General features: G+C 36.8%; 1 pseudogene; it reads left to right on the top strand.

The window, feature by feature from the left end:
* The first annotated feature begins 10,499 nt into the window (after positions 1 to 10,499).
* On the top strand, positions 10,500 to 11,490 carry LOC133248895 (olfactory receptor 6C1-like; annotated as a pseudogene).
* Positions 11,491 to 12,035: the final 545 nt, after the last annotated feature.

Here is a 12,035-nt window from a genome sequence, read left to right on the forward strand (position 1 = left end):
GAAACCAGCAAGTGAAACAAGCCTTCAAAGACATGGTCTATAAAGCAGTCTTTTCTGCCAATAAATGATTTTTTGGTCAACTTTAAATGGCAGTTTGGTTAATTCCTGAAATTCCTTAAAGTCTGTATAACTATGGTTGGTCTTTATAGTCTCTTAACATGCCACCTGACAGTTAATATATTATTTTTCCAGTCTGCTGCTTCTACTTCCATTCCTGTTTCTCCAGTGTATTATTTTTTGACATTTAAAAATATAATAAGGTTATTTCTCATGCAGAACTTTTGTAAAAATGAAATGTATTTCTTTAATACATAGCACAATGTGAAAGATGGCTTTAATTCTCTTCAACAGTCCTTGAAAAGATCCTATGATACCACCTTGTACTTCAAATATAGAGTTTCAAAATGAGTGTGTAATTTCCTGTGTATTTTCAAGATGGACATTAATATTTCCTATGGTTTAAAGAATCTATATATTCTGTGTGATATTATGTGTGAAGTGAAAATATCTCCTGTCATATCAACAAACAAGAAACGTCACAGCCATCAGCAATTTCTGGTCTCCAAATGTGAATGAGAGCTCCCAAAACTGAGAACCAGTAGAGTCTCATTCCCTCATGGTGATTGCATCACCTAGGGGTGATGCAAGAAGTAGCCACTTGCAACTCTTTAAGGTGAACAAGGGAACTGGATTTGGCCCCAGATAGCTGAGAAGGAAATGGCAACCCACTCTAGTGCTCTTGCCTGGAGAATCCCAGGGACGGGGGAGCCTGGTGGGCTGCCATCTATGGGGTCAAACAGAGTCGGACACGACTGAAGCGACTTAGCAGTAGCAGTAGCAGCTGAGGTGTTTATGAAAGGAATTAATTCACTGGACCTAGAGGTTGCATCTTCCCATACCTAGAATGTTAAATTCCTTAATTTGATACCTGATCTTTGGTGTTCAGACTGCCTGCTCTCTTTGTTGCGAACTTGTATATAGTCTGACTCCCTCTCCTGTCTTCTTGAAGCAGTTTTCTCAGAGCTACTGAGGTGCTGTTTCCTGGGCTCAGAGTCCTAAACATTCCCATCAAATAAAATAGCTCTCTTCTTTCAGGTTGTGACTATATTTTTTTAGTCGGCATACGCTAAATTCAGTCCAAAGAGATACGTACTCATGCATCAGACTTTTAATGTCAAGATATTTATTTTGTGAAATTCAATACATGTTTTGAAGGTAAATATTGATCATGATATCATGTAATTTGTATATAATTCACATGTTTGCTATTATATTGGAAAAAAATTCATTCAAATAATTCAGAATGACTTCAATAAAACTAAAACACTGCCACTTTCCTGAATTTAGTGATAATATTTGTGATGGTTATTTTGATGTCTTTGTCAAGTGTTTAAAAATCTTCATTTGTTTAGGGTAAAAATTTTGAGGTTTATTTTATTTGATTGGGTTATTTTCTGTTTCTTCTTTTCCCTTGTAACTTGATGTTTTTATCTACACCAAGTGGCGGTTCAACCGCCACTCCAATATTTTGGAGTTGGATTTATTCAGGACTTCATCATGATCAAGTCCACCAAGAGATTTGGGGGCGTCTCACATATTTTATGAGCATGACTTTGGGATGCTTCAGAGGGCCCCTGACACAACACAAAGAGCTATTAAACCACCTGGGTTCATTAGACACGTTAGGTTACATGGGAAATATTGTTGAAGGGATGATAAATCTTCTCAGATCATACTATACGGTTGAGTTACTAATATATATATATATATACTAAAATTATGTGGAATTCGTATAGATCTGATATACCCTGATAAAAATGTGCTCAATTATAATTCTAGTTATCATATTAGTGTTACGTATCACAGCAATGGCCAAGCTACTTTGTCAATTGCAATTTAATCAGATTTTAACATGCCTTCTATGGTTTCACTGTGATGCCTTTGCAAGAATACAGCTATTTCAAGATTTATGAAAAAGACTTTTCTAAGAGTAACCAATAAAAACTTTTGTTTGTTTGTTATCTGGTAAACTGGTAACAGGATGGAATTTAGCCAATTCTCTATGTTAAGAGAACAAAGTTTTCTTAGAATGAAGCTTTCAATAACAGATTATGAATTTCTTTTCCTTTAAGTATTTTATTTGTTTTTTAAATCTTTTGTTACTTTGGTAAAGTAAATAAGAATTATTAAAGATTATGATACATGTAAAAGCTCATTCTGCTTCTACAAGAAATAACCCTTCACTGTTAGACTTTTGCTATTTGATGTCCTTAAAACATGGCAATAATCTACTCCTAAATTAGAGAATTAAAAATGGGTTAACAATAGCTGTATATCAAAGAGTCAGGGCTATGGGAAATCCAAGATGGCCGCTTGGATTTTTCAGGCTCCCCGACAAATCTCATTTTTATTTGATGGGTTAAAGCCTTCCCTGGCTACAGGGTTAATGCCCTCACAATGACAAAAAAATTATATTTCACTTAATATTAAGTTCTAGTTTTGTTAATTAAGGTGTGTGTTTACTACGAGTCACTTCTGAGATAGTTCCTTACTGTTACGTTATATTGATAAAGGTTTAATTAAGTTATTAAAAAGGACACTCTAAGTTTGTTTCTTAAGCTTATTTCTATAACCAACCTTTCAATGTACAACCAGGAGAGTCACACCTGTCTATAGTCATTTAACCAAGTCAGATCACCCAGGATATGCTGGGCTATACCTAATGAAATTTCTTGACTTAAATTCTTGCTTGTGACCTTATTACCAGCTGCTAGCTGTACTATTTTCTATGTCTCTTGTATCAGAAGATTGTTTCTTATGTTAATAAATGTGTGACTGAGCCTGTGATAAAATGCTGATAAGCAGTTCCATGATGTCAATGATTGTAATAATGTAACTCTAGATATGGGAAGAAGCAACAAGAGGGACTATTTTCCTGGACCAAGAGGCTAGTAAGACAGGTATGGTCCAGAGACTTTTGCTGCTCACAAGACCTGGTCCAATAACAGCACACTGAGTGGTGAAGATCAATGAAATCTTCCCCGGACCTGGAATGAGCCTTCCCAGCACTGCGGGGCACAATGGGCATGAAATGCACTCAAAGCATGGTCAAATATGAGGACCCTGCTGACTAGGAGTTGGCACTTGCCAGCTGCCTCTACAAAGATTATATCATGACCACTGCAAGCTGCTGACCTTCAACACCCCTTAAAAGGAGCTCAGGATGGAGATAAGAAATAAGGCACTCTGTGCTCTGGGAAAAGCCCAGAAGAACTGGCCTTCAGATAGTCAGATGTTTTCAGGTAAAGATTTTATGAGCCCAAATTCTTGCATCTTCTTGTACCTAGAGAAACACTAATGTCACAAACCAGTGTCTGGCCCTGGTTCTCCTGGCTAGCACCTGAGCACCTTTCCTACTTCTTTTAATCTTTGGGCCATATACCTTTAACTTTTTTGTTAAGTTTGTTTCTTCTAGAATACAAGAAATCTCCAAGTGGTAGTACAACAAGAATATCCTCTGACCAACCCAAAGACAATGCTGAAACAAATCACCCTATCATTCCATGGACTCTCATCTCCCTCCATAAATGCACCCTGACAAAGAAGCAGGCAAAGGGAGCCCAGAGCCCCATGACACCCCTGTACAGCCTGAAGAAGCCAGAGTGGTCATCGTTCCTCTTCTCCTGAGACTCAGTTCCCAAATGCCTAAAGGGGCAATAGGTAGATAGTTAGACATGAACAGGGTATGAACAGGGGCCAAAGAATTGGCCCTAAAAATAAAGGAAGGGAGGAATGTGGTGACCCAGGGACTAAAAAGCAGATAAAACCAAGGAGGGTCTTGGAATGCAGGAACGGAAAAAGCAGACACATATGGTCCTTCCCTCCCCCATGTCATAACTATTAACAGATTTCAGGTCCTCCTGAGCAGTATAACCTGTCTCCCCTCCTACCCCACACAAGGAAGGTATTTGCCTTACTCTTCCCTACCCAGTATGCATGTCTCATTCAATCAGCAAGTGACCCACAAGACACCTATCCCATTCCTTGTACTTGTACCCTGGGTATAAAAGTGGACTAAGGACTGTTCAACGTTGGTTCTCCCTTGAGCTGGCTCACTGTTGTAACAGCGTCTCTCATTCTTTTTTTCTTTCTTTTTTTTAAAAATTTATTTATTCTTTTATTGAAGGGTAATTGCTTTACAGAATTTTGCTGTTTTCTGTCAAAGCTCAACATGAATCAGCCATAGCTATACATATATCCCCTCCCTTTTGAACCTCCCTCCCAACTCCCTCCCAATCCCAACCCTTTTGATGCAGAGCCCCTGTTTGAATTTCCTGAGCCATACAGCAAATTTCCCTTGACTATCTATTTTACATATGGTAATGTAAGTTTCCATGTTGCTCTTTCTCACCCTCTCCTCCCCTCTCCCCATGTCTCTAAGTCTATTGCCTCTCAGCCTTTTAACTAAGATCAAGTGTAGTATCTCTTCTAATCAGCATCTCCCTCTCTAATAAACTTTATTTCCCTCTCATTCTATATGTCTGGAAATTCTTTTCCAACCTGTGCATGGCCCACGACAATATCTTCTATATTTGTGTTTGGAGATTCCTTGGTAAGCTGATTAAAGTTTGGGTCATATCTATTTTGATCCTGTAGTGTCTCTAGTGCTCCTATAGTATCTAAAGCTAGAAGAATCTCAATAAATATTTTTTGAATGAATAACAGTGATTGAGTCAATAGATGAGGTTTATTTAATTTTCTGGCCTTTCTAAAATTAGATTAAAAGGAATATGAGTTGTAAATCCCTGTAAAATTACTAGATTTTATGCTTTCCTTAATTACTGTAACACTGACAATCAATCAGATGAAAACAGGACCTCTGGTAGATCCTTCTCAACAGTTAGTACTATTATTATGGAAAAAAAACCTGAAAAGTGTTTTTGAAGAGTTTGAACAGTTTAAAGTGTATTTAATCCAAAATTTCTCATAAATTTCATTGGAATTCACTGAGTATGATATTTGATCTCATTCTTATTTTTATTATGCTCTATTTGATTTTTAATTTTTCTTTTATTTAGTAGCACAGAGAGCAACTTTATAGAGACATTTTATCACATAAAGGAAAATGTAATGTTTACTCATAAGATTCATTCATCACAGTAGTTTAGTCAGCAAGGGGGAAAAGGTCTATTCTTCAGAGAAATGGTGATTTAGGATATTCAGGAAATCCCTTCCAAAATCCTGTACATTTAGATATCTTCACATAGCTAGTAAGCAAAATAATCCATATGCTTCTGCCTTAGTTCTCATGCTTTTCTATCTGTTTGGATATTATCTGCAAAGTTTTCTGTTTCAATAGTTATATAAATGTTGATAATATGTTTATAATCCTTAGTGTATTTCCTCTTGGCCCTGTTGTCACATTTGATTCGCTGGAGTATTTCCCATGAGCCTTGGCCATATGGTGGATAAAGCAACATTTGCCTCATGCAGGTTAAAATTCATATAGAAATCACATCCAGAAAGGACCACAGTAACTCCATATCTTGCTTCCCTTCACTGTGTTTGCTCCCATGGCTTCCATGTAACATGTATCAAGGAAATTTATCTATAGAAATAAGGTAATTTCAAATGTGGTGAGATAAAGTATTCTTAGAAATGCTCGATATCTTATCCTAAAATTGAAATAGTGATCAAGTTTTTAAAATAGCTTCAGTCACCTGAAGTGATGCATTTGTACAAAAAGAGGTAAGACTCTAAAGTAAAAGCCAATGACAACTTTTTCTTAGCATTGATTTATACATTCTTAGCTTAACTTTTCATTACATGGAGATGAATACTTTGGAGTTGCCTTTCCTTTCTGTAAATATCAAGGGTTATGAAGAATGAGCACATTAATACTTTCTGTTTGTCTTACTAATTATTTATTCATTGTTAGAAAATTACTCTTTGAGTTTGGTCCTCTTCATTGAATATATGTTTGATAAATAACACATGCTTCAGTTCAAGCAGAAAGAATTTAGAATACCAATTTGACCATTTACTAGCTATATGATTTTGTTTAAAATTTAGCCTCTCATTGTTAGGTTATTCAAACATTACACAAAAATATTGTTATGAGTCTGTTAGATAACTGCATAAATCTTATCATTGTCTCTCAAACGAGTTTCCTCAAAAATGGTTATTATTTTTTATATTGGGATCATCTTCCTCAAAGGTAATAATTGATTTTACTTTTAGGAATAATAATAAAAATAGTATTTACTCTGGGAATGCATGCCTTAAAATTTTTATATAATATCACTTTTCTTTTAATTAAATTAGCCCTCATAATAATTCCATGAAATATAATAGTCATGTTCATAGTGGAAAAGAAACCTATAACAACCTATACAACTCAGAGAGTTGTATTTTTAATAATTTCTCTTGGAATACAAATCCCTAATAGCCTCACACATTTTTAACTAAAGTTAAGTCCTGATGCCATATTTTTATAAGAATTTATTTCCTTTTTAAGTTAAAAATTGTCTTCAGGCATAGATAACAGTTAAAACATAGACAATTAGGGGAGAAGCAACATTTCTAGGAAAATATACAGATTTTGAGAGTGACTTAGGTCTTTACAGTTTTCCCTTCATTATTCCTATTCATACTTATTGGTGCTTTAATTTGATTTCCCTTTTCCATTAAGAAAGAAACAAGGACTTTTTTTTTTTTTTAATTAGGGGTCTGAGAGAAACAGGACTCTGAACTAATTGTAGGACTAGCAAAGGCAGTCATAAAGTAATAATCTGAAAATAATCTAAATTAACTCTTATGAATTTTTTTTCCCCCTTACAGTCATGATGATGTTTTTCCATGGTATTAGATGTCAGCAAACACAATCAGGAGTGGAATGAATCATTCTAGAAAAAGGTTAGGGTTGTTATAAAACCAGGCTATTACCCAATATATCAAATTTAATAAATATTCTGTTCTCTTCTGTGACAAGTTATTCTAGCTTATAAACCTAACACCAAGAAAAAGATCCTCAAGTGAAAGGAAAAGATAAGGAAGTGTAATACTGTGTCGTATGCAAAGGGTGAAAACTGCCTTGAGGATATATGTGTTCATAGAATTACTTATGATTTCCTTAGGAGTCTTAAAGTTATGAAGAGAAAATTCAGTACACATAGAGAATGTGAGAAGCTAATTTGTTTCCAATTATATTGTGGAATTTAGAGAGCTTCCCACTTGTGTCTCACAATTTATATAAAATAAGGAATGTAATCTTTAATAGACATTTAAATATTGTCACTTTTTTAAATTGGTGAATTTGGGGAATGCTAGTGATCTTTTCTCAAAGAAGCCATGCTTACACTTTACTATGGAATAGCATATGTGTCCTGAAAATCACTTCCAGTTATCTTATTTAACACAATGGCCAGCATTTGTTTATCATATAGGTTAATTTTCACTTTCAATGAGCCACATGCCTGTTTCGACAATGAGATCCAAGACACTGTTGCTAAGTCACTTCAATCATATCTGACTCTTTGAGACCCTATGGACTGTAGCCTGCCAGGCTCCTTTGTACATGGGGATTCTCCTGGCTGAATACTGGAGTGGATTGCCATGCCCTCCTCCAGGGCATCTTCCCAACCTAAAGATGGAACCCACATCTCTTATGTCTCCTGAATTGGCAGGCATGTACTTTACCACCAGTGCCACCTGGGAAGCCCTTATCCAAGACACTAGAATTCATTACAAAGGAAGGGACAGAAAGGAATATGTAACTTGTTATCCTAAGTTCCATGGGACTAAGGGAAAAAAAAGCTTGAATGAGTTGTAAGGAAAAAAAAAAAACTCGAAAATAATGTCTTAGAAATTTGGATATATTCTTCATTACTTTACCAAAACCATCCCAGGAATGGTTAACACCTCACATTCCAGAAGTGGTTTACAGATCAGAGTCATCAGTTCCGTTCAGTTCAGTCACTCAGTCATGTATGACTCTTAGACACAGTTGTTAATTATAGATGATTTTTGTTAACTGAGAACAATGACTTTTATATTTGTAAATATGTATCAAATTCTGGGTTGCCTGAATTTATTGAGGGAACTCAGTTTCCTTTTAACATAAATTCATTATTATTACCATTAAATGGAATGACAAAATAAAGGTTTTCATTGCTATTTCATGTTTATACTAATACGCTGACAAAATAGAGATTCTATTAAGGGAATATTAATGTAGATACTGCCCAGGTGGCACAGTTGGTAAATAATCTGTTTGCCAATGCAAGATTTGCAAGAGACTTGGGCTCAATACTTGGATGGGGAAGATCCCCTGAAGTAGAAGATGGCACCTGCACTCCAGTATTCTTGCCTGGAAAATTCTATGGGCAGAGGAGCCTGGTGGGCTACAGTCAATGGGGCTGCAAAGTGTTGGACACTTCTGAGAAACAGAAACGGACAGAAAATACTAGTAACATTTAGATGGAATAAATTTTGAAGAAAAAATATTCTCTGGAAGGTAATGTTTGTTTTCAGATATCCATATACTTTGGTTGAGAGCTTAGCTGAAGAGCCAATGGAGTGAAGCAACCATCTGTGGGATTATGACTGAACACCTCTAAGTGAGAGTCCTGCCCATGCAGAATGATATGTCAGCATCAGAGAAGCCTTGATTGGCCTTGGATAGCTGGTCCCTCAACATCCCTCCTGGCAGGACTCCGCGGGGTCCCTAAGGGAGCGCCACCCTGTTCTTTGGGACCAGGGTCAGGTGCAGAGAGCCCTTCATCCTGGGACTGGGTGCAGGCAGAAAGGTAGTCACCCCATCACCAATCACGGCGCCCAATTTGTAGGGAACCTGGTGCTAAACCATTCATAGATGACCTAATTCTGGTTTGGGATTTCCTATGTAGCAGAGCTGCATAGGAACCAACAAAATTTCATCTAGTCAAGGCTGTGGTTTTCCGAGTAGTTATGTATGGATATGAGAGTTGGACTGTGAAGAAAGCTGAGCACTGAAGAATTGATGCTTTTGAATTGTGATGTTGGAGAAGACTCTTGAGAGTCCCTTGGACTGCAAGGAGATCCAACCAGTCCATTCTAAAGGAGATGAGTCCTGGGTGTTCCTTGGAAGGAATGAGTCTAAAGCTGAAACTCCAGTACTTTGGCCATGTCATGCAAAGAGTTGACTCATTGGAAAAGACTCTGATGCTGGGAGGGATTGGCAGCAGGAGGAGAAGGGGACAACAGAGGATGAGATGGCTGGATGGCGTTTCTGACTCAATGGATGTGAGTTTGAGTGAACTCTAGGAGTTGGTGATGGACAGGGAGGCCTGGCATGCTGCAATTCATGGGGTCGCAAAGAGTCAGACAGGACTGAGAAACTGAACTGAACTGAGCTGACTGATGTAGCAGAGCAGCTCTGTTGCTGCTATCTAATGAAAGCTTCAGTAATTTGGCCAGTTGATGCCAACAGCTGACTCATTGGAAAAGACTATGATGCTGGGAAAGATTGAGGGCAGAAGGAGAAGAGGACATCAGAGGCATGGCATCACCATTGCATGATGGCATGGATGACATCACCAATGCAATAGACATGAACTTGAGCAAACTCTAGCAGATAGTGAGGGACAGGGAAGTCTGGCGTGCTGCAGTCCACGGGGTCACAATGAGTCAGACACTATTTGGAGACTGAACAACACATTTTGGTTTCCTTAACTCATAACACAGATGCAATCTACTAAACATCCACTCTGCCTCCTCTCTTGACTGTCTAATATCTGAGAATACTGCTGAAGCAAATCCATTGTCTGGATTCCTTTATTCCATTATTTGGGGCCTTAGAAGAGGAGTATGAGGTTGGGAAGTTAATATGAGTCTAAGTGGAAACTTAGAAAACTATCAGGTTATTAAATATTTCATTCCAATGACTTTCATTTTGGAGACATATCCACTGGGTGACTTTTTCCTGACACATTTAGGTTTTCTATATTACAGTAGAGAATAGCAATACAAGGAACCAGCTGACACAAACTAGGATAGGATGATTTTATGGGGCTTGAAAAAAGACGAAGTCTTTCCCAACAAGGAGGGAATCCTCTAAGTGTGGGGGGTGGGGCATTTTACAAGTCAACAGGTAGCATTTATTTTACTGTATTTCCTAGGTTTTAGAAAGATCTAGGTGATGACCCCTGCTTTTTCAATTCAGGTATGTGATTTGGATAAGATTTTTAAAAATTATTTCTACTTTGATTCCAACCTGTAAAACAGGGATTTGATAAAGAAATATTCTATGTGAAACACACATACTGGTATATGGTAAAAACTTACTTTAAAGTAAGTTACCTATTTTTATTAACTTGTTTTTAAAAATCTCCTGAATTATGTTAGCATGGCATAGTAAGTTTACTTTCAGAAACAAATCCCATTGTTATACATGGATAATCCCCTTTTCTGTGTCTTCCCTTTGTGTTTTCTCCTGACGGTTACTTAAAAGAAGAAGTAAAATGAGAAACAACACAGAAATAAGAGAATTTATCCTCCTGGGACTGTCGGATGACCCACAACTTCAGGTTGTGATCTTTGTCTTTCTGCTCATCACCTACATGCTCAGCATCACTGGGAACTTGACCATTATCACCCTGACCCTGCTGGATATCCACCTCCAGACCCCCATGTATTTCTTCCTCAGGAGTTTCTCCATATTGGAAGTTTCATTCACAACTGTCACTATTCCCAAGTTTTTGGCCACCATTATTACGGGAGATAAAACTATCTCTTTTAATGATTGTATGACTCAGTTATTTTTTTTTTTTTCATTTTCTTGGGAGTCACTGAGATTTACCTTCTGGTTGCCATGTCCTATGACTGCTACATTGCCATCTGCAAACCGCTGCATTACATGACCATCATGAATCACAGAGTCTGCACGCTGCTTGTCTTGGCCTCTTGGCTGACTTCATTCTTAATTATATTCCCAATACTCATGTTCTTCATACAGCTTGATTACTGTAAGTCCAATGTTATCAACCATTTTACTTGTGATTATTTCCCTTTATTATACCTTTCTTGTTCAGACACCAAATTCCTAGAGATACTGGGGTTTTCCTGTGCTGTGTTTATCCTCTTGTTCACTTTAGCATTAATAATTCTGTCCTACACATATGTCATCAGAACAATTTTGAGGATCCCTTCTACAACTCAGAGGACAAAGGCCTTTTCCACGTGTTCGTCCCACATGATTGTCATCTCCATCTCTTATGGCAGCTGCATTTTCATGTATGTGAATCCATCTGCAAAAGACAGGGTCTCTTTGAGCAAGGGAGTGGCTGTGCTAAATACCTCAGTAGCACCCATGCTGAACCCCTTTATCTACACTCTTAGGAATCAGCAAGTCAAGAGAGCCTTCATGGACATGGCAAGGAAGACTATGTTTTTCTCAAGGAAATGAAAATATAAAAGTCCCTGTTTCATGAATTCGAGGCATATGAATGAAAAGCAATTAAATTAAACTCCAGGTTTTTCAAAATTTATTAATATCCACACAGCCTCCCTAGATTCATTTTCATCATTTATATTTTTATTGTCAGCAGTTTACTAAGGATATTTGCATATGTGTATTTTATTTTTGCCATTTAAATTTGAACTTTTCATATATGTACATATATATATACACACACACATTTTTTTTTTCCATTCAGATTGCAAACCTTCTCTCATGCAGTTTTCTTCTGGTGAAATTTTAAAATGCAAGAGATAATAGCATTTTGTGATTTCACCAGAATTACTCTTTTCAGTAATTGAGTAAATATTGTATCATGTTTAATCTTATTTTTTATTAGCACACAAGGATAATAAACATAATCTTACAGTCTCATTAGAACATTACATATACTCTCCTTTTCATATTGTGGCCAATTTAGGAACTATGTGGAAAACAGTACAACTTAGAAGAATGATGTAGTTACACTTTCTTGAGAAATCAAAAAACTTTCTCATTACTTAGTTTAATATTTTCTGTGCTGTATAATTTATCAGCTCAA

This window comes from Bos javanicus, chromosome 5 (assembly GCF_032452875.1).
Source record: "Bos javanicus breed banteng chromosome 5, ARS-OSU_banteng_1.0, whole genome shotgun sequence".
NCBI classification, from domain to species: domain Eukaryota; kingdom Metazoa; phylum Chordata; class Mammalia; order Artiodactyla; family Bovidae; genus Bos; species Bos javanicus.